Source organism: Petaurus breviceps, unplaced genomic scaffold (genome assembly GCF_028583685.1).
Source record: "Petaurus breviceps papuanus isolate PSGF00001 unplaced genomic scaffold, PetGlider_PUasm1.0 90504, whole genome shotgun sequence".
Classification (NCBI taxonomy): domain Eukaryota; kingdom Metazoa; phylum Chordata; class Mammalia; order Diprotodontia; family Petauridae; genus Petaurus; species Petaurus breviceps.
The window spans coordinates 3,098,789-3,122,002 of record NW_027187266.1 but is presented as its reverse complement, the minus strand read 5'-3'; positions in this window follow the sequence as shown (position 1 = coordinate 3,122,002).

Genomic DNA, 23,214 nt, shown 5'->3' with positions numbered 1-23,214 from the left:
GGAAGATATACATGTATAATATTTGTTATATAATATATATTGTTTAATAATATGTTATAAGATAAAACATATAGAAGATACAGAATGAGAGTTTAATGCTGACTTCTGTGCTTCATTTAAACATTTATAAAGATCAGATTTTAAGTTGAAGTACCATAGTATCACATAACTAAGAGTTGGAAAGGTCCTCAACAGTCACCTGAGCCAAGCTGCTTAACGCATACACATACACAGAAGAGAGGGAGAGACAGACAGAGACAGAGAGACAGAGACAGAGAGCAAGATTATATATCTATATGGATATCTATATATAGATACAGATATAGGTTTGTGTGTATAAATGTGTATGTATATATGCATTTTTGTCTATTTATAAAGAATCTGTGCCATATGCTATGCAAATGCTTTATATAAATTATCTCATTTGATCCTCACATCAAACCTGGAAGAAACGAATTAATATTATCACCATCTTACAGTTGAGGAATCCAAGGCAAAGAAGAGAGGTCAAATGACTTAATCAATGTCACACAGCTAGTAAGTATTGTCTTCCCAATACCAGGCTCATATATCCACTACGCAAACTAATTACTTATATTAAAATATTCATAGACACAGTATATTATATACATATTTGCACACATATATGTAGATATGTGTACATACATGTATATATGCATGTAAATATTTGTATGTATGGGTGTGTAAACATTTATGTGTATGTACACATATATTTTAGGAAAGGTAACGGATTAATTTCCTGAGTAAGGAAACTTCCTTCAACTCCCTGTGCAGGACATAATGCTGTCTAGTACATTTCTTTATACAAAGGGAATGTAGTGATTTTAATTTTCTTTTTGAAATGGACAAACTACTAAGTCAATGAGCATATACTGAGCAGTAGTAGCACTGTGCTAAGCACTGGGGATATAAAGGAATAGGTTCTTTTCTCATGGAAAAAGGGAATGCTGTCACAATGTAGTATAGAAATGGTTTTGAGCTTATTTATTCTATAATTCAAAACAACAGATAGATTGGTCAAACTGGTATTGATTGCCGGTAGCTGACTCAGTTTAACCCATTGTTTTATCTCTTCAGATGCTGAAAGAGGAGACTATAGAAGAAACAGGCTTACCATTGTGTATTCATTTTAATGAAGTTCTTAGAAAGGTTAAGAGTTGAGGAGCCATCACACTTGGGAAATAGACAGAGAGCAAAGCAAGCTTGAATGTTGAACAACAAGAAGGCACAAACTTTTGTCAGGTTCAGATTAGTACTTTTTTTATTTCACATAAGGAACAGCTGTGGCTTAACACAGGGTAATCAGAGACAATAGGCAACCTGGTATAGACATTTTTGCCCAGTTTCTTTGAAACATTCAGGTTTATGGGGTGTTGGTGCAGACTGAGGCAAGAATAAACTGAGCTGTTCTTTTATGGCTACTTTAATCGTGAAGGATTGTTTACCCTGAGTCTACCAGATCTCACTCCACACTGAGCTTTGAGTTGGCCTGATCCACCCAAACCCAGGCTTTCTCATCCTTGATCTTATTTGACTAGTGCCTATAAGGTAAGGTAAGTTCAAGCAAGTGGCAACATGATTTCCTTTTTCTTGGGTTATATAAATGAATAAAGAATATCATGACACCATTTCCATTCAGAAATAGGGTAACTGTAGTTCTACTCAGATAAGCATTCACTTATAGGGAATTCAGAGTTGTAGTACTATGCATCTTCTAATATAGCTGGCTCCCCATTGGATACACCTAGATCTAAATTGTTAAGGAGTAATCATCTATCTTAAACCATAGCTCATAAGCTCCCCTTTCCACTGAATCACCTCAAGCCAAAATAGAATGTAGAATGAAATGAGACTTAAAGTAAAGCAAAGGACATTTTTAGAAAACAAAGTAAATAACAAATAAAATAAAGTAGCAAAAACTCATAGCACCATCCATTTCCCAAATCAGCACTTGTATACTGCTACTGCTGCAGCTGCTACTACTAATTATTACTACCACTATTACTATTCCTCTCCCTCCTCCTCTTCCTATTACTACCACTAGCACTACAACTACTATCACTACTACTACTACTACTACTACTACTATTACTACTACTACTACTACTGCTACTACTACTACTACTACTACTACTACTGCTACTACTACTACTACCACCACCACCACCACCACCATCTTTTCTTTAGTGGTGTAAGACTTGGAGAATACCTTAATAAAAATGTTATAATAAATGGAAAGCACTTTACATACTTTACTCATTTCATCCTCACAATAACCTTGTGAGGTAGGTGCTATTGTTATTGTGCCCATTTTTAAGACAAGAAGACTTAGGGTTGGTAAGATCAAGTGATTTGTCCAGGGTCCCAGAGCAATTAGTCTTAAGCAGGATTTGAACTCAGTTCTTCAAGACCCAGCATTCTCTCCACTTCACCACCTAGCTAATGAGGGCAAAACTTCCTGCTTAGATTCAGAGCTCTATTTTCTCCTTTCTTTCTTCTAGTGATTTTATTTTTGCTTTAATCTCTACCTCTCATTTACTAGCCTCTTTATGCAAGTGCCCTCACCTATCTAGAACAACTATGTCCAGGTTCCAGGGAACTAGGAACTATGGACAAACTAAACTGGAGCTATCCAGTAATGTCAGGGGTGTTCTCCGCTGCCCTCTATTACTAGAAAGCTTATGTCCATGTGCTACAGGAGGGAAGGGAATCCTTTTGCATGTTTTCATGTGTAAAGTTGGTACAGTGGAATGGGTGCTGAACCCAGAGTCAGGAAGACCTGAGTTCCAATCTGATTTAGTTGTCTTGTGAACTTAGATAAGTCACTTACCCTCTGTTTGCCTCAATTTACTCATATATAAGATAATAATAATAATAGCAACTATTGCAAATTTTAAAATATGATATAAATTTCATAGTTATCATCATAATTAATTATTCATTATTTTAAAGGACTTTTCTAATGCACTGACAGCAGGTGAGAAGCTTCCAAATCACAAGAGAAATAATGTTACTTTAAACCTACTTATCTGTCAGTTGCCCTCAAGAAGAGAATTCTCTTCTAGCAAAAATTAAGGTACCCAACCTTTTGGCCACTATCAAACATTCCAAAGGATGCCCCTCTGCCCCAGAAGTTCCATAGGTCTCCAGGAGAGGGAACCCTTACAGAGAAAAGAAACATCTCCAGTTATGATTTCCTGTCTGAGTTAATAGCTTTATCAGATATGCTAATCATAGGTTCAGTAACCTAGAACTGTTACTCTAGGACCATAAATTATAATATTTACTTTATCTCATCCCACCTTACCCTTACCCCCTAACCCAGTCAGTCTGATGATAGGCAATCTAGGGGAACTGGTCTGCCAAGAAGTAAATTCAATTTTAATAGCTCACATACTGTTAATCTAATTTCTGCCTCAGTCTCCTCACATTGCTGCTCTCTCCTTAGGGAGATAGCACTGCCAGAGACTAAGGGTTAACCTTTATCTAGATTGACAATGATCTGTTTTCTCTCCCACTTTATATCCGGAATTATGTCTAACAATTATGTTAAGTGCTACATCCCCAAAGTCGTCATGAGATTGGAAGGAGAAGATGTTACAAAACATCAATGCTATGTTTACAATTGGCTCAATAAGAATCAGGATGGAGAGTTCCCTGGCATGACCAATACTTTCACATCTGTGGAACAGCAGTGAACTGATTGTTTCTTCCCTGTAGCTTAGGGCTCTTGAGGGTGTTTAGATAAAAACCAAAAGGCTATGTTGGACACTGTGGTTTTAAAAAATATTTAGGGGCTTCCTCCTTGAGCCAATAGTGTTGGAACCTTGGAAGGATCATCAGTGGGAGACTATCAGTCTTTTAGAGTGTGTATGTGGGAAGCTATAGGAGAGGTCTTTGAAGAGGAAATCATCAAGGTTAATAATTGGATCTTCTCTGGGACAAATAGATGGCCTTAGGGCATAACAAAATACTTAGAAGCTGTCAAAGAGTATCCAGGTTTCCTTAAAGCCTTTGGTGGAGGCCCTATCTAGGAAACATAGATAAGATAGAGGACCAAGTGGAGAGGGAAAAGGAAAAAAAGTAGTTGAGCCATAGGGAAGGGAGAAAGGAGAGGGGATGGGAAGGGAGAAGAAGGAAGGAGCAGTTTGTTCTTTGTTTTCAAAGAGGACCAATGACAACACCAGTGAAATCTTGACTTGTGTGTTAATTGGATTTAAGTAAGATAGTTTTGCATAAAGCTTCATTCTCTCTTCCAGAGTCACTGAAGTCCAGTGGCAAGGCAAAAGTCAAAATGCCTAGTGAAGGCAGTGGATGACCTTGGCATCTTCAATGTCTGACCAAGTTCTAAATGCTCCACAGTGCCTGTTTGGGCTGACTTCATGACCTTAGGAACAAATTGTTCTCATCCTCTCATTCTATGGAGGAAGTCTTCACCTACTGGGGGTAGACATCTCCTAATTCATCAACAGGTTAGAAGCCTCAACTTGTTACCCTCAACTTGGTGGAGCCTGTCTGCTGAGATGGTTTTACCTGGCTGCTGTGCATCCTACAGCTTCTTGGAGTCATAGGTTAAGGGGAGGAATGAAGAAAAGAGGAGAGAAAACCAATGAGGACTGGATACGGAATCACAAAACTAAGACCATGGGACAAAGGTATTGTTCCTACACTTAGCGCTGTTTTTTTTTGTTTGTTTGTTTTTAATTAAAAGGAACTTTCAGTTCAATTCAGCAATCATTTTAGTGCTTATTTAATGTATAAACACACTGCCAAGTGCAAGGAATGTAATTATAAAAACCAAACTATCCCTGTCCTAATGCAGTTTGCAGAAAGGAGAGGGGGTATACCTTTGGGACAATATGTTACAACCTTCCTACCCACATATGAGGGAAAAGAGACCTAGATAAATTGTTTTATAGTTAGTTACAGAGCTGGCATAAACCTCCGAGTCTCCTAATTGTCCATTTCTCCTTCCACTATTCTACATGTGGGAAATATCTAAAATTCATGCCACAGTCAAAATTAAAGCCCAGGAGTTAATAACCAAGAGAGAACATAATAAAGCCCTAAGTAATCAGAGTCTGTTGAACCACGATACTCATTAGTAGTGGGATAAAACAGCCAGAAAAGCTAATGAAGTCTAGAAAAGAAGGGACCAGCGGAAAGAGCACTGATTTTGGAGTAGGAAGTCTTGGGTTTGGGTTCTACTTGTGAACTGTGTGACCCTAGCAACTCACTTAATGTTTCTTCATCTAAATTTTCCTGCAAACTGGCTTAACTTAATTGGATGATTCCTAGCCTTTGAAGCTCTAATTCTATGGTCCTGAGGCTATAGGTTAAAATATCACATGTAAAGCAAAGGAGATCATTGTTCTACTCTATCCTAGTCTGGTCAATCTACATTTAGATTTTTTTATTCCGTTCTGGATACCACTTTTTGAAAAACATATTGACAAGCTAGAACTTGTACAGAGCACGATGATGAGAATAGTGAAAGGTCAATTCACAATAATTGTCATATGAGGATTGGTTGAAAATACCAAAGATGATTGATCTGGAGAAATGGTGACTTAAGGGATATATAACCACAACTTTCCAATATTTTAAATATTTTCATGTGGAAGAGAGATTAGCCATGTATTTTGTGACCCTATAAGACAGAACTAGGATCAATGGACAGCAGTTATTGAGAGGCATCATTCCAACTCAGTATAAGGGAACCTATTGATTAAAGCTGTCCAAAAGTGGTATAAATTGCATCTAGAGGTAAACAACATCTTTCTGGGTTCAAATCTGTCCATAGATGCTAAATAGCAGTGTGACCCTGGGCAAGTCACTTAACCTTGTTTACTTCAGTGTCCTCATCTATAAATTGAATTGGAAAAGAAAATAGCAAACCACTCCATTGTCTTTGCCAAGAAAACCCCAAATGGGTTCATGAAAAGACAAACATGACTGAAATGACTGAACGACAAGAACAAAAAGGTAAAAATGTTATTCAATTAACTTTTTTGTAGTTAAAAATGAATGTCAGAATTTCTTTTTTAATCTAGTCAATTTAATTGAAAATAGAGATTAAATGTCTTGGGCAGGGCTTAGTTGTTTTTTATCTTGTCAAATATTTCATGCTGAAAAGACTAAAATAAATTTAGACTTCACTGCTGTTTGTAAACCCATATGTGTTATGTCAATGTGTATGTATGTATAATATATATGTGCATATATATGTATATACTGTAATATGGTCCCTAAATTATGAAAACGATTAGAAAAGGAGGGAATAGTATGAGCTGGGGAAAATGGAAAAAAGTTATAGATGATAGTTGAGTGGACCTTGAAGAGCAGAAAAGATTTGGACAGTCAGAGAGAGGGGTAAAAGTATTCCAGATAAGGAGATTATAAAAAAAAGGGAGGGCAGGAATGAGCAGTTTGCAGCAGAAATATGAGAGACAAGCCTGACTACAACAGAGGTTGATGTTGCCTCATCTTGAAGGCAAAGGGATAATGGATTTTAAAAGACTGCCGGACCTGGAGTTAGGAAGGCCTGAGTTCAAATCTAGCCTCAAACACTTACTAGTGTGAGATTCTGAGCAAATAATTTAAGATCAGTCTTCCTAAATTTCCACTTCTATAAAATGGGGATAATAATAGTACCTACCTCACAGAGTTATTGTAAGGATCAAATGATATGTTTGTAAAGTGCTTACAAAAGGACTACATACATGTTAGCTATTAATGTTCTTGTTATTAAATCAAAATGTATAAAAATGTGTGAGACAAAAAACAAGGATCAAATTTGCTGATTCTTGAGTACCTAAAGGGAAAACTGAGTGAATGTGGTCAAATTGGGAATTTTCTTCTTAAATAATAGTAGGTGATGGTGGGTTTTGTGATATTTTTTTTTTTTCTTGATGAATTGATTTTTTTCTAGGTTGTTACTCTGCTGACTGGATTAAGATAATGCATGCAATAATAATAGAAAGTCTTTTTTCCTATAATTCTACTGATAAAGGGAGAAAATTTCCTCAATTACTTTATATATATTCTTGGAGAGTTAATGAAATTGTGAATTATCAGTTCAGTATCTCTAGGATTTTGTCCAGGTATTTCATTTCCTTTCCTGTTCTTGAGTATATAGGTGACTTAATGCCTAGATCCTAGGCCACCTGTTCTTTAAGAGTTCAAGAACACAGAGTGAAATATGACCAATGGACCTGGGCAAAAAAAATTAAAAATAATTTTAAAAAGACATTGACTGTGAGATTGAATTTTTGATTCCCTCCCTGGATAAGACATATAGCAACATTCACCCAGAAGGATTATAAACTATGAAAGAGGTTATATGTACCTCAGAATGAAGTGGAACGTGTCATATTAAGCTACATTCAGGTTGGGATTTGCTTCAGAGGCATCAAATGAACCCTGATCATTGCTTTTTAATGGACAATAATGATAAGTAAATTTCAAAAGATTTCAATTTCCAGGGTCCTGAAAGGTACCTCAGACATCATTTCATCTAACCTCTTCATTTTAAAGGTGAGGAGATTGACTCTCAGGGAGGTTAAATGATTTAACTGAGGTCCCACAAGTTATAAGAGTCAGAGCCAGGATTATCTCACAAACATCCCTCACTTTCCTATGATGAAATTTTTAGTCTTGAATTCATCTAAATCCTTGTTGAGTCCCCACCACCACATCTATTTCAGAGAGGAAGGGAAGAACAGCTTATCCCATAGAAATTATACAGGGGATTTAGGTAGGATGGATGTCATTACTAGAGATGGGAGAACCTCAAAAGGGTAAAGGATGCAAATGGATAAACATCAGAAAGTTTGGATGTTTCTTTGAATAGTATCCAGACCTCTTTGGTCTGGAAATCACATAGCCTCAGACTCTCCTGAAAGGTTTCCAGCACTTCCTAGTTTCTGCTAGCTATAAACAACAAAAAAATGGGCTTTCTCAACATACTTGGATATCTCCTCTTCCCAGCTGAAACCACTAAGTGCCAAGGCATACAATTAAGCAAAAAAGCTCAATTGAACTTATTTGAACCTCAGAAAAAGATTTAGGTTTAGTTCAAGATTTGAGGCAAGATTTGGGCCAATTTTCTCCCCACCAAAAAGAAAAAAAAAAGAACCTTTAACCAAAAACTAAGCTATCATTGGGCCAGCACATTAAAAACTTTACTGTTAAAAAGAGAGGGGTGGGCAGAAAGATGATGAAGAAGAGGCTATCCAGTCTTGGCTAAGATATCACCTACTCAAAATGAAGATTTTTTTTTTTAGCTAGTGCCATAGTTCAGAGACAATAGTAACAAATTGAAATCAAATCTTTACTAGGCTTCTACCTTAAGACTCTGTATTCAGGCCTTTTGGTCCCTTTAACTATTCATAAACTAATGTCTCCATTAACATGAATCAACATGATTGTGAGTAGTTGGCATAGGGAAAAAGATAAAAACAAAACCATTTGGATATTTTCTGGGAATTCTAGTTTAAGGTATAAGAACACTTGTGAATTTACAAAGGCATTTAACAGTAGTTGGTTAAAACGAAACTGAGGATTTCATTTATTAATTGAAGAAATATTCAGCATTGTGTCTGGGAAAGAACACTGGCCTTGGGTTGAGAAAACCTAAGGCTGAATTCTATTTTTTGTTAATTTATGAATTTTGTGAGCTTTGGTGAGACATTTAGCTTCAAAGGGACTCAGTTTCCTTATCTGCACCAGCAGAAGATTGAGTTAGAACAGTTCTCTCAACAATGATACCTAGGAGACTGTAGCCAGTTCTAAATGTTATATGATCAACAAAGGAGAGGTTGGGAAGATCAATTTCATCCTATACTCCTATCATAAGTCGCCCTTGGGCTTGTCTCCAACACAACCACACCACCCCCTTTACCCAATATAGCTCAATAATTTCTCACTTTATCTCCTCCAAATTTTTGTCTCTGATTTAGCTGGAGTCAGTCTCTTAGAACTGTTATAATCTAACCTCAATTTATGTACATGTAGAAACTTCCTGAAAGACAAAAGTCTCTCCTTCCTGAGAATCCCCGCATCCTGCCTCCCCAAAATCACTTCATGACTGACATAGATCCCTCCCGTCTCCTTTTTCTCCCTGTTCCTTTTGACTGGTTAAAGAAAAAATTAATATTCTTATTTAGACTGGATGTTTGGCATGAACATTCTCAATACACTTGGCACCAGGGAAAAAGACTGAACCTCTTAGGCAATGGGGTGATAGGTCCGTTATGCCTAAAGATCCATAAACCACAGGATTAACCACATTTACCTTGCTCCCTAGGCTTTTAGAATTTTTGCAAAATAAATCATTGGAATCAGCATCACATCAAAGTACACATCAACATATAACAAAACATATATACTTAATTCAGTGTCCCAGGTGTGAATCAGAGGACATATGTACCAACAATACATGCAATAGCAAATCAAGCTTCACTTGAAAAATTTCACCATAAGTCTAAATTACATAGGCTACATTATATAAACATTCCAAAACAGTCCATGCATATACAAGTAACACAAAAAAGTGTGGATCGAAGGTAGCAAAATTAAAATATTAGAAAAAGACGAAGAGGTCTTCAAGGATACACAAGAAATATTCAAAACATACATCAAGTAACTTTGAATAGGAAAGGTTTAGCAGGTGAGGATAATAGGAAAGATTCCTTCCAGAAGGTGACACTGAACTAAGTCTTGAAGAGATTCCAAGAATTGGAGATGAGGAAGGTGAGTACTCCAATTATAAAGGAAGCTAGCACAAAGACAGAGACAGGAAATGAAGTGTGGTGTGTAAGAAATACTAAGCAGGACTAAGTATGTATATACCATAGAGCACATAGAAGGGCATAATGTGTATGCAGAGGTGGCTAGGTTGCCCAGTGATAGAACATGGGCCTGGAGTCAGGAAAACCCAAATTCGAGTTCATCCTCAGACATTTATTATCTCTGGGACCTTGAGCAAGTCACTTAACCCTGTTTGCCTGTTTCCTCATCTTTAAAATGTACTGGGGGAGAAAATGTCAAACCACTACAGTATCTTTGCTATGGACAGTATGATCCACAGGGTCATGAAGAGTTAGACACAACTAAAGGACTCAGCAACAATGTATATGCAGAAATAGGGAGAGCTTTAAATGCCAAACAGAAAGGCTTTATATGATTATCTTAGAGGTCGTGTGAAGTCACTGGAATTTATTGAATAGAGGGCTGACATAAAGTTTGTGCTTTAGGAAATCACTTTGGTAGATATGTGAAGGGATTGGAGGGGCTTGAGCCAGGAAGATCAAATAAAAGTAGCCCAAATAGTGGCAACAAATGGTGCAACAGAGAGGTGATGAGGGCCTGAGCTATGTTGGTGAATGTATGAATGGAGAGAAAAGGGTAAATGTATTAAACATGGTAGATACAGAAACAAAAGTATCTGGCATCTGATTAGATACGTGGGGGTGAGGGATGCCCATTCCCACAGTTTTCTGTTAAATTCTTTTGGGGGGGATAAATGGAAAGGGAAAAGGAGAGGGAACTATGGGTTCTTTGGCATAAGTTACTTACAGTAAGGAAACTTCCCTCTACCAATACAAGTTGGTACCTGCTCTGCAACTTATAGTCTTAGAGAGTTGCTAAGGCTGTTAAGAAGATACATGAATTGCCCAGATTCACACAGCCAACATGCAATCAGAAGCTGGAATTGGCCTCAAGTCTTCCCGAGTCCAAGATTGGCTCTCTCTACATATCATACTGGTTCTCTTTCATTAAATTCTTAAAGATTGTCTGGTTTTTTGTTTGTTTTTGAGAGAGAGGAAAGGTATTCTGCCCTGTATTTGGGTCAAGCCCTATTATGGTATCTTACATACATATTGCTAACATAGAATCAAATCATCAGGGACCTACTCTTAGATAAGACAGTATTTTGAACTGAGATGTTTCCTTAACAAAATATAAGGCACAAAGGTGGGAGACAGACTTGGTTGTGTTTGAGATATAACAGTGCCCAGAATGATATAATGCAACTGTATTAAAAGCACTGATATGAGGGTATCGAAGCTCTTTTATCACTTCAGCTTTGTACAGAGGGGAGGCCTAGTTGGGCTCTACTCTAATCCCCAAAATGTAGGATTTCTAAAATTAAACATACAACCAGAACATACTCTTTATTTATCTTTACTTGATAGAGTCCCTCTTTTCCTTTAAAATGCAGCTCAAGCACCATCTGCCTTTATTCATTCCCCCAAGTTCAAGTGCCCATCTCCCCAAACTACCTTGTAACTACTTTGCATATATATATATATATATATATGTATATTCAAAGTTTATTTGTGCTGTATATGCCTATATTTGTGTTTGTTGTCTCACCTATTAGAATGTAAGTTCCTTGAAGGTAGGAATTGTTTCTTTCTTTGTACTTGTATCTCCAGTGCCCAATACAATGCCTAGCTTATAGTAGGTGCTTAATAAATGATTGACTGACAATCAAATGTTTTTGTGCCCCTGCCTCCCCCCTAAAACAAACAAAATGATTACGTATTTGGTACCAAGTTAAAGACAAGGGATGCAACTTTCTTTGGGATGAGGTATAATAGTGACAGCTTTTTAAATCTATTCAGTTATTTCAGAGGCATTCTAATATCTCTCAAAAGCCCAAGAAAGTGTTAGGGTGACATTAAAATTCTTTCCTCTGTATGTTACTCACTACCACTGCTAAACCCAGCTGTTTCAATGACGATAAAATAAGAATAATATGTAGTGATAGAGAGTTAAGACTTATTCAAAGGTAGAGTGACAAAGCTAGTGATTGAAAAACAAACAGCGCTATGACTGTTGAGTCATATAAGAAAAGGATTGGAAAGTATATATTTTGAATGAGATCAAACCTATTCGGAGTACCCAATTCCTCAGATAATTGTCTGGCCCTCAATAATGTCTGATTTTTCTGTTCCCTTAGGTCACAATGCCTTTTGGAATTCCCATTCTATTCACCACAAAGTCCCCTTCATCCTTTAACTTTTCTGTGAACACTCATTCCACTTCCTTGCTCTAACCAAAACCTTATTATACCACATCCTCTGCAATTCTCTCCACAGAAGACCATTCCTTACCCACTTCCCCTGATTCACAAGGCTTGGACAAGGGATGGGTTTTCTCTTTGCTTTCTTCTGCTGTCCTGACACAATAATTCTAATCTCATCATTTGATAACCTTTCCTCATTTAAGGTATACTTAATCTTTTTATATTTCCATATTCTCAACCTTTTTAGTATCATTTTTCATCTCTAGTTATTTGGTTCATCATCTTCCTCTCCATCATCTGCTATCATATGAGAACTTCAATGGTCACATTAACAGCCCCTCTAATTACCTGACAATATATGTACTAGGATCTTCAATCCAGTGACAACCTTCTCTATCTCATTTCAACCACATGTTGGTATAGTCACACATTAGATCTGATTATCTCTTTGAATAAAGCAGCTCTCAAGATCCAGAAATTTGAAAATCTACTTGGACCCAAACTTTCTGTCCTTCTACCTATTCCATGGTTTCCTCCTCCCTAAAACTACTTCACAATATGGACCTTTCCAGTCTTTTTATACTTTATTCCATGTTCTTTAGTCCAGCAATGCATGTCTTTTTGTTGTTCCTTGTATATGACACTCCATCTCCCAATTTCAGACCTTTTCAATGCCTGTCCCTCGTGTTAATCTCTTCCCTCCTCGTTACCACCTAGTGATTCCCTGCATTCCTTTCAAAACTCAGCTCAAATATCACCTTATGCAGGATCTCCCCTTTCCCCCATTTGAAAGAGAAGGTTGCTAGTACCTTATTTCTGAGATTTCTTTCCGTTTGCACGGTATATATCATGTACGCATTATTTGTTGTCTCCTTTACTAAAATTCATTTTTCTTGATGCTGTCTATGTTTTTGCCTTTCTTTTTATTCCCCAGTAAATAGCACAGTCTCGAGAATATAGTAAACTCTTAATAAATGTTTTTCACTTCCCTGAATGACTGACTTCAATTGATAATCTTCAGTCGCTTGAATAATCCAGAAAAAAATATATATATTCTGAAAGTAGGAAGTCTAGAGCACACCTGAGAAAGAATTGCTTCTGGACCATTCCTGGAAAGTGGTCATTCAGTTTCCATTGGAAGATAGCTGTTGAGGTGCCCATTACCTCTTTTTTTTCTTTTTTTTTTTAATGCTTTATCAACTTCTGATTTACATCATCCATTTCCGCCAGATTGTGAGTTACAAATTTTCTCCCTGTTTTTCCCCTACCCACTGCCCCAAAATAGCAGTCCCACAGGATATCCCCTCCTCCAATCTGCTCTCCCCCCTATTTTCTCCCATACCCCTTTTGACTTTTCCAGTGGATTTCTATGCCTCAATGCCTGTATATCTTATTTCCTAATTACATGTAAGATGGTATTAATAATAGTATATATATATATATATACACACACCCACACACACATATATATATATACATATATATATTTGAATATTTGATTTTAAAACTTTCAATTCCAGATTCATTCCCTTCCTTGTCACCCAGCCTTACTGGGAAGATAAGCAGTTGAGTATAGGTTGTACATGTGCGGCTAATGCAAAACAATAACATAGTAGATATATTGTAAAAGACTGACTATATTTCCCTCCCTCCTATCCCACCTCCCACTTGTTCTATTCTCTACTTTGATCCTGTCCCTTTCCAAAAGTGGGTGCTTCCAACTTCCCTTCCCCCCAGCCTGTCCTCCCTTCCATCATCCCCCCTCTCATCCCCTCCCCCCCTACTCTCCTGGAGGGTGAGATACCCTATTTAGTGTGTATTTCACTCCCTCCTCAAGCCAAATTCAATGGGAGTAAGGTTGACCCATTCCCTTTTGCTTTCCTATTATTCCCCATTTTCCCTTGCCTCTTCTGTATGAGATAGTTTACCCCAATCTGTCTCTCCCCATCTCCTCTCATTACATTCCTCTCACCTCTTAATTTCACCTTCCTGTTAAATTGGTCCTGTGCCCTCTATCTTTGTGTACTTGTAAACATATATATACACATTCACATATGTATTCATATGTCCATATACCCTATATTTCTAATCCCTTCAACTACTGAGAAAAGTTTCATAAGTTACAATTATTGTTTTTCTATGTAGGAATGTTCTCATTACCTCTTAAATCAACTAAATCTAAATTTAGAATGTTCTAATATTAAGATGTTTACAAATATTTTATGAATTTTTTGCTTTTTATACTTTTTTTCCTCTCCTAATGTCTCTTCTATCTCCTACCTACCCCCTGCAAAACAGAACCTTCCCTTATAATAAAAATATAAAATAACAAGTTAAACAAATAATCATAGAAATTCCCTGTACCATGAAACATTTTGTGCAATCTACCAACTCTACCAAGAGAGGAAATGTGTATCTTCAAAGGTTCTTTGGAACAAGGTTTGGTTACTTCATATAATTTGGGTTCTGGCATTTTTCAGTGTTTTTCATTAATAAGGTAATTGTGATGTTCTCTTGATTCTACATCTTGAAAATTTTTTATCATATATAACTCAATTGTATTTTTGGAATCCCTCCCAATTACTCATAGCTTTGCTTTCTGAGGCAAAAAATATTTTCTCTTCTATGTGATAGCCCCAAAATATGCTTTTTAGTACTCTGCATGTGGTCTGAAAAGTGCAGAATACAGTGGGGTTCTTAGATATCTTGTTATGGACATTATGCTCTTATCCATTTTATATGTGTGTATCTACATATACATGCATATACACATATATCAGTATGTATATATTGTCAATATGATACATAGTATCTACTTAGTTATTTGCATGTTTTCTTCTCTATTAGTCCATGAGTTTATGCGGGTAAGGGCTTTGTTTTTGTCGTTCTTTGTATCCCCATTGCTCAGCAGAGTGATTGGCATGTAACAAACATATAATAAATACTGTCAACTAAGTTAGACTTTTGTCTGCCATGTTTCACTATTAAGTCCTTTTGAGCATACAATTCAATAACACTCCCCATCTGATTTTTTTCACACAAATTCTTGCTTAGCCGTGTTTATCCCATCTTATCATTTTCAGTTAAGTTAAAAAAATAGAAATATACATTAATATATATATAAAGTGGATAGATACCAAAGCATAGCAACAAGAATTCAAGGTAATGGTTGCTCCGTTGATAGTTTTATACTAAAGATTACCTCCTGGGTGGCACTTTAAATGACTGTACTCATAAAATTCATTTCCTCACAGTTTTCATTTCATAGGCCTGATTTCACTGACTTTTCTTTATCTTAGCCCATGAGTAGCATCCTGCATTTCAACATTTTATATGTGAGGATGTATATTACCTTGGCTCCATAGCAACAACCAATTAGAAGTCAAAATCATAAGCCATCTTCTGCACACATTGTATTCCCCTCAAACAATCAAGTTCCGTGACAAAGACTCCTGTCTTACTTCCTAAAGATGTTAAATTGGCAGACCAGTGTCCAGAATCCCCTTCTGGCTTTCTGCCTGATTGAAAAATTGCAAGTTGTAATCAACCACCAGCCTAGTAAACCAGTTCTCCACACACAGCTTATGGACAGATTGTGTGAAGCTGGTCTCTTGGAATATATCCCAAGTCCAGGGCACTAACCCACCAAGTTAAAACAAAGATACTTAAAAAGAAGCCACAATCATTTTTCCACTGTAAACTTATTTCAGTGTAGCCTGGAGATTTCCTACATACTGTTTAGAAATTATTTTGCTCATCACTTTTTTTGGTGTTTTAGTGTATCTCTCAAATAAATGTTCTAAACTTTTATGGCTTTCAAGCTTCCCAATATACCTGTCTCTACACTGAAAATGTGACCTTGACGCATACTTTAGTGAGAAGAATCCATTAAACTTCCCTTCTTTTTCATCTCCAAATATTTCTGTACCTTTATTGATCCTTTCCCCCCCTGTTTATCTCAGATACAGAACAGTTCCTCTTTTTTAAGTTAATACTTCCTTCCACCTGTGCTTATGATCTCCTATGTTACTCATTTTTCTTAAATCTTTCTCCATTAGTTGTCTTCCCTTTCTAGGATCTCTTCTTAACTTGTCCCTTTCCCTTAGTTGCAAAGGAATCCAGGTCTTCCCTGACCTAAAAACAAACATGCAAAGAAAACTTAAACTTTATGTGATACTACTAAATCTTCTGCCTACCATCTTATTTCTACTCTTTTACATTTCCAAATATCTTAAGAGACTACCCTTCACCAGTCTGCCATTCACTCACTCCAAATACCTTACCTTCTGCCCTTATCCTTTCTGTAGTACTGAAATTTCTTTCTCAAAGAACACCTTCAGTGTACATTAAGTACATTAGCCTTCTTTTCCCCAGTTTTCATTTTCTTCAACTTCTATAGCATTTGAATTGTCAGAGAAATACATGTATGTACATAAATATACATATATATATCCTTTATTTTTACTTCATCTTCATATTTACATATATTTTATACCATCTCAATATCCAGTGATTACCTTATTGGCATAAAATATTTTAAGAAGAAAGAATTTAATAAAAGGGAATTCAATAAAACTAATGAATGTGCAATGTTCCTATAGTTCCCTCCCCTTTCTGAAAATAATGGAGGGAGGTGCGTTTTCTTAATTTTCTTTAGGACCAAACTTCTAGGTCATTGCAATTTCCTGCCATTCACTTTCAATTTTCCTGTTCTGTCTATTTATATTATTGGAATACTTGGGTATATTGTTTTCTTGGTTCTGCTTTAATCACTTCAGATGTCTCCCCAAGGCATCTCTGAATTCTCCATATTGTTTCTTGGTATAGTAATGTTACACTGTATACAAAGGCCATATTGTTTTTTAGCTAGTTCTTAATCATTGTTTATCTACTTTCATTTCCAGTTCTTTGTTACACAACAAAACATAAAAAGCATTGGTATGAATATTTTGTTGTATATGAGAAAGATCTTTTTTTTTATTTCCATAGGTCTGTAAAGCTAATGTATGATTTTAGATCAGAAAACATGAAAATAATAATTATATTTTAGCATAATTACAAAATGTTTTCAGATTGTTTGATCAATTCACAGGTCCACAAACAGTGCATTAGTATGTCCATCTCTTTGCAACACTTCTGATATTAAATTATTTCCATATTCAATCATCTTGCCAATTTCCTAATATAAGGAGAATTGTTAGATTTGATTTGCATTTCTCTAATTATCTGTGATTTGAAACAATCTTTCTTATAGTTGCTAAGTTTGTAAGCTGTTTTCTTTCATATTATTGCTAGGAGTTTGTAAATCTTCTTTTAGTGAATATTATGTATTGTGGGGAAATTCTTATATAATTGGGTTAATTTCTTATATATTTTGAATATCAAAACCTTATCAGAGGAAATAGATTTCAATAATTTTAACTGACAGCTTTCTTTCCCGTAAATATATTGGTCTTGTTGTGCTTGAAAATGATTCAAATTTCAAATAACTGAAATATTCTATTTTATCTTTGGTGTTTATTTTTTTTAAGCTCTTATTTGGTAAAAACAACTCCTTCCTTTGCCATGGATGTAAAAAGTTCATAATCTCATCTTATAATGTTGTGTGTGAAATTCAGGTCATGTACCATTGATTTTTGTTTATTATAGCATATCATCAGTGATGTGGCTCTAAACTAAATTTCTGGTAAATTCCTCTTTTTTTTTTCTTTTTTTCATCCTGGATTTTGTTTTAGGTATTTAGCAATAACATTGATTTTTGTGGATTTTTTTTTCTTGTGTCCTACTATTTTAATGAAGATATTGCCTGAAGCAAATCATTTATTCATTAACTGGGGTCGTCTAAAGAAAAAAAAAATTATGGTGTCAGCAAATAGGTATAATTGTATCTATTCTTTACCATATTTATAAATTTAATTTCTTTTTTCTACTTTCATACATTTATTGAGAAACTTTCTAGGTATTCCTCACTAAAAAAGATATTTGAAGGATTTTAACATGAATGAGAGAGGTTATTAGAGGATTTCTTTTTTGCATCTATAATTGAGTTTGTAGTATTTTGTTTTTGATATGATAAATATCATAATAATTTTCCTAATATTGAACCATCTTTATTTTGCATTGTAGGTATAGACCCATCTTCATCATAACAAATTTTAAAATTTATTACTGTAAATGCTTTGTGAGAATTTTAAAAATATTTCTGAATTTGTATTACTTACCAGTATTGACTTCCATTTCTACTTCTTTGCTTTCTTCTTCTTTGTAGGTTATAGGGCTATATTTACCTTTCAAAAAACCTTAATATGTTGCTTTCTCAATTTTTGAAAATAATTTTGGTGGCGTAGATATTAATTTTTAAAGCATTTGATAGAATACCCCTCTAAATCCATCTGAATCAGGAACTTTATTATTTGAAATTTCCTTCATTATCAGATCAGATATATTTTTTGAGATGGGTTGGTTAAGATTCTATCTCATGCTATTAATTTTCCATAATTTAAAAATTCTTAATTTTATTAAAACCCTGAAAATTATTTTATTTCTTCTCTGATTGTTGTGATTTCATCTTTTTGTGATATTTTATTTTTCTGCCTCTTTTTTTCATCAGGTTAGCTAAATGCTTACTAACTTTATTAGTGGTTTCAAGGTACCAGCATTTAGTTTTGATTATTAGTTTCATAGTATTTCCATTAAATTGGATTTATTTCTTCTCTGACTTCCAAGGCTTCCTCTTTCATTCTTACATGGTTTTAAAATTGCTTGTTTTTAAGGGCATATACTCAATTCTATAATTATCTCTTTTTGTTTATTGTTTTATATATTTTCAAAGGATCATTTTTTCCCCACTGAGACCTTCATCAGAAAAATCCCCAAAATTTGGTATGTTGTCTCATTATTATTTTTTCACACAATTATTTTTGTTTCTATCATTGTTCTTTAATTCACTCATTATGCAATGTTTCCATTTATTCTATAACATTTGCTTGTATTCTGTATTAATGAATTGTTTTATTATATCATGACCATTAAAGATATGTTTAGTCTTTTATTTTTTACAGTTATACTTTCTCTGTACCCTGGCATATGTTCTGTTTTTGTAAACGTTCCTCATAATACTAAAAAAAATGCATATTCTTTAAAGTCCCATGTGAGAAGATTATTATTTTACATATAGATTCTCTAATAGATTTAGAAATCTATATTTCATTTTTTTATCTTTCTGATAAATTTGCCTAGTTCTAAGAGAAATCATTAAAAGATGCTATGATAATTCTCTTGCTGTTTTTCCAAGTTAGTTAATTTTTCCTCTCTGAATTGAAATCTATGCCATTTGATGATTACATGTTTCAAACTGATATTTGTTCTTTGTCTATTGTTCTTTTAAATAGAGAGTTTTTTAATTCTCTCTAGATTGTGAGTTTTTATTCTTGTTTGTCTGATAACATGATTGCAACATTTTTTAGGGCTTATTTGTTGCCTAACAATTTTTTTCCCATTTTCACATGTCTTTATTTTTAAATGTGTTTCTTGCATATAATTTGTTGTTGGATTTTGTTTCATCTGTTCTGTCACTCACATTTTCTTTTAATGTTTAATCTATTTATATCTAAAGTTATGATTATTATGCTTGTATTTTCTTCTATTTCTTTTATATGGACTTTTATCCCTTTCCTTTTCTGTTAGTCCTTTCCCCAGCTTACATTATTTTGAAGCAACTCTCTTCTCACAGACTCTTTTCCTCATGCCTATCCCCACTTCCATTTACCAGCCTTATCACAGGTTCTTTAATTTACTTAAATTAATCCCTTTTCTCTGTTTCTCTTCTTCTTTCAATCATTCTCTTTTATTATGCAATTATGCCAGTAGTTCCATATTATGTCCTTCACCCCAATCTTGTCTTTAATTTTAAATAACTCTTTTGCTATTCTTTTTTTAATAGGTTTTCCATTGTTCTTTATAATTTTCCCTTCTAGTCTATTCTGAAATTTTGTCTGATTCATGGGCTATATCCTTACTTGTTCCTCCTTCATACTTCTTAAATTGTACTCTATCTCCCATCCTATGTCTATGGTATTGCCTTTTTTAGTCTTACCTTATCCTTTCTGATCTATGCTGTCTCACTCTAAAAATATAAGTTAATAAAACAAATAATAGTGAATCGATTATTCAATATTATTTGTTGTATGCTGGTGGTCATTCTTTGTCCCAAGGCAAGACACCCACTTATGTGCTCTGCCATTATCCAGATTATCTGACATTACCAAGATCATATTAATATTTCTCTGATTCTATATCATCACTAACACTATGTGTCCCAGAAGCATTTGGGGATTTATTTATCTCTTCTTCTTGGAAAGGATATTATTTATGGTCTGTAATGTTAATGAAATAGGAAGATCTTCCCCACCCATTAATAGGCCTAATACATGGAGCTTGTGATCACAAGGAGCCTGAGTCACATGGAGCCTAGGTAAAATGAAGCTCAGTCTATGGGAGGAGCTTGTGTAAGGAGGAGAGAGAGCAAAGCAGAGCTGAGAAAAAGAAACAAATGGCGAGTGGGAGGAGTTGGCCCAAGGAGCAGAGAGAAAGAAGTAAGAATGAGTGGGTGGAGAGAGGAATTTGCCTAGGGGAACTTGCTTGTGGGAGACCTAACAGAAAGAAGGCTTAAGATGTCAGTGCTCTCTGGAGTAGTGATAAGTACCCTATTAAATCTTACCTCCTGGTATTCTAATATTGTCCCAAATAAATATTTTGGTTTTGCCTTTGTGGAAGAGAGTTTGTTATATCTTGAGAATCTATCCTGGAATTACACATACATATTCATAGCAGCTGCTATGGGTATCACATTAGCATTACATGGTCATACAACCCTTTTTCTGAGAAGATGACAAGGTGATGTGTGAATTCCCACTAAACAAAATCCATTATAATGTTCCTGTCCCTTATTATAGACATATAGTTCCTCTCCCATTGGAATGTTTTAAGTAACTACTTTTGCTTTCTTCCTCTTCTATTTGATGATGTCACAGAGAACTATAAAGCTGATATGAGATGATATTCATGTTCATTCTTTAATTGCTTACATTGGAATTATGTTCTTTAAATCCATGATAAACTTCTTATTGTCACTTCTTCATATTGAAAGTCTGGCAATGACTTTCATTTAAGCTATAAATCAACACCTTTTTAAGCACTATGGACCAATTAGTATGTTAAGTACTGGTAATAAAAAGAAAAAAAAATGAAACAGTCCCTGGCCTCAAATGGCTTACATTCTATCAGGGTAGATAACACATACCCATATAGACATATTAAACATATACAAAATAGATACAAGTTATGAGGGAGAGGGGGCATTAGTAGTGGACTTTTTGTAGATGTCAGTGTTTGACCTGAAAGGCAGGGCAATTGGGATTAAGTGACTTGCCCAAGGTCACATGGATAATAAGTGTTATGTGTCTGAGGTCGATTTGAACTCTGTTCCTCCTTACCCCAGGGCTAGTGCTCTATTCACAGCACCACTTAGCCACCCTGTTTGACCTGAATCTTGAAGGAAACTAAGAAGTCAAGAACGAGGAAGGAGTGCATTCTTAGAGTGGGAAACATCCAGCACCAAGTCACTGAGGTGAGAAATGGGATGCTGTCTATGAAGAATAGTAAAAAGTCCAAATTGATTGGACTAGATAGTTCATCAAAGGAAGAAATGTATATAAATGTTAGGAAGGTACGTTGTGACTAGGTTGTGAAAGATTTTTAATGATTTGGGGACTTTATTGAGTAGTGGAAAGACATGGTGAAACTCTGTGTTTTTACAAATATTTCTTTGGCAGTTGTATAGAAGAAAAATTGAAAAGGACAGATCTAAAGCACTGTAACCAACTAGGAGGCTATTGAAATCCTCTAATTCTTAATTCTTATTTACTTAATTTGTACTGTTATAGTTCTTTATTGAGTAGCTTATGTAGACATGCCCTGACTTTATTTCTTTTTCATAAAAAAAATCACATATTTTTAAAAATAGTGACTTTTTTGTTTTAGATAGTATTTTATTTTTTCCATACAATTATACATAAAGAAAATTCTTAGCAATCATTTTTAGAAGATTTTGAGTTTCAAATTTTTCTCCTTTTCTCCCTCCCCTCCCCTCTTCTGAAAATGGTAGGTAGTTTGATGTAGTTTATACATATGCTATCATATAAAACATATTTCCAGTTGTGGAATAAGAAACAAATCAAAAGGAGAAAAAAAATGAGAAAGGATAAAGTAAGTGAAAAAATATGCTTCAATCTGCATTCAGAATCCATCAGTTCCTTATTTGGATATGGATAGCATGTTCCTTCATGTACTAGGTGGCTGTGTTGCTGAGAAAAACTGAGTCATTCATAATTGATCATCACACAATGTTGCTGATACTGTGTGCAGTGTTTTTCAGGTTCTGCTCATTTCACTTTGCATGAGTTTGTATATCTTTTCAGGATTTTTCAGAAATGTGCCTGATCACCATTTCTTATTGCACAATAGTATTCCATTACATTCATATACCACAGCTTGTTCAGACATTCCCTAATTAATGTGTATCCCTTCAATTTCCAATATTTTGCTACCATGAATAGGGCTGCTATATATATTTTTGCACATGTAATTCCTTTTCCATTTTTTATAACCTCTTTAGGTTGCATATGTATCAGTGGTATTGCTGGATAAAAGGATATGCATTTTGGTTGCTCTTTGGGCATAGTTCCAAAATGCTCTCCAGAATGGTTGGATCAGTTCTCAACTCTACCAATAGTGTATCAGTGTCCCAATATTCCCACATCCTCTGCAACATTTATCATTTTCCTTTTTTTATTTTTTTGTCATATTAGCCAATCTGATTGCTCTGAGGTGGTATCTCAGAATTGCATTTATTTTTATTTCTCTAATCAAAGGTGATTTCTGACACTTCTTCATATGCCTATAAATACTTTGGTTCCTTCATCTGAAAACTGCCTGTTCATCACCCTTTGATCATTTCTTAATTTCGTATTCTCATAAATTTGACTTAGTTCTCTATATATTTAAGAAATGAGGTCTTTGTCAGAGACACTTGCTGTAAAGATTGTTTTCCAGCTTTCTTTCTTTCTTTCTTTCTTTCTTTCTTTCTTTCTTTCTTTCTT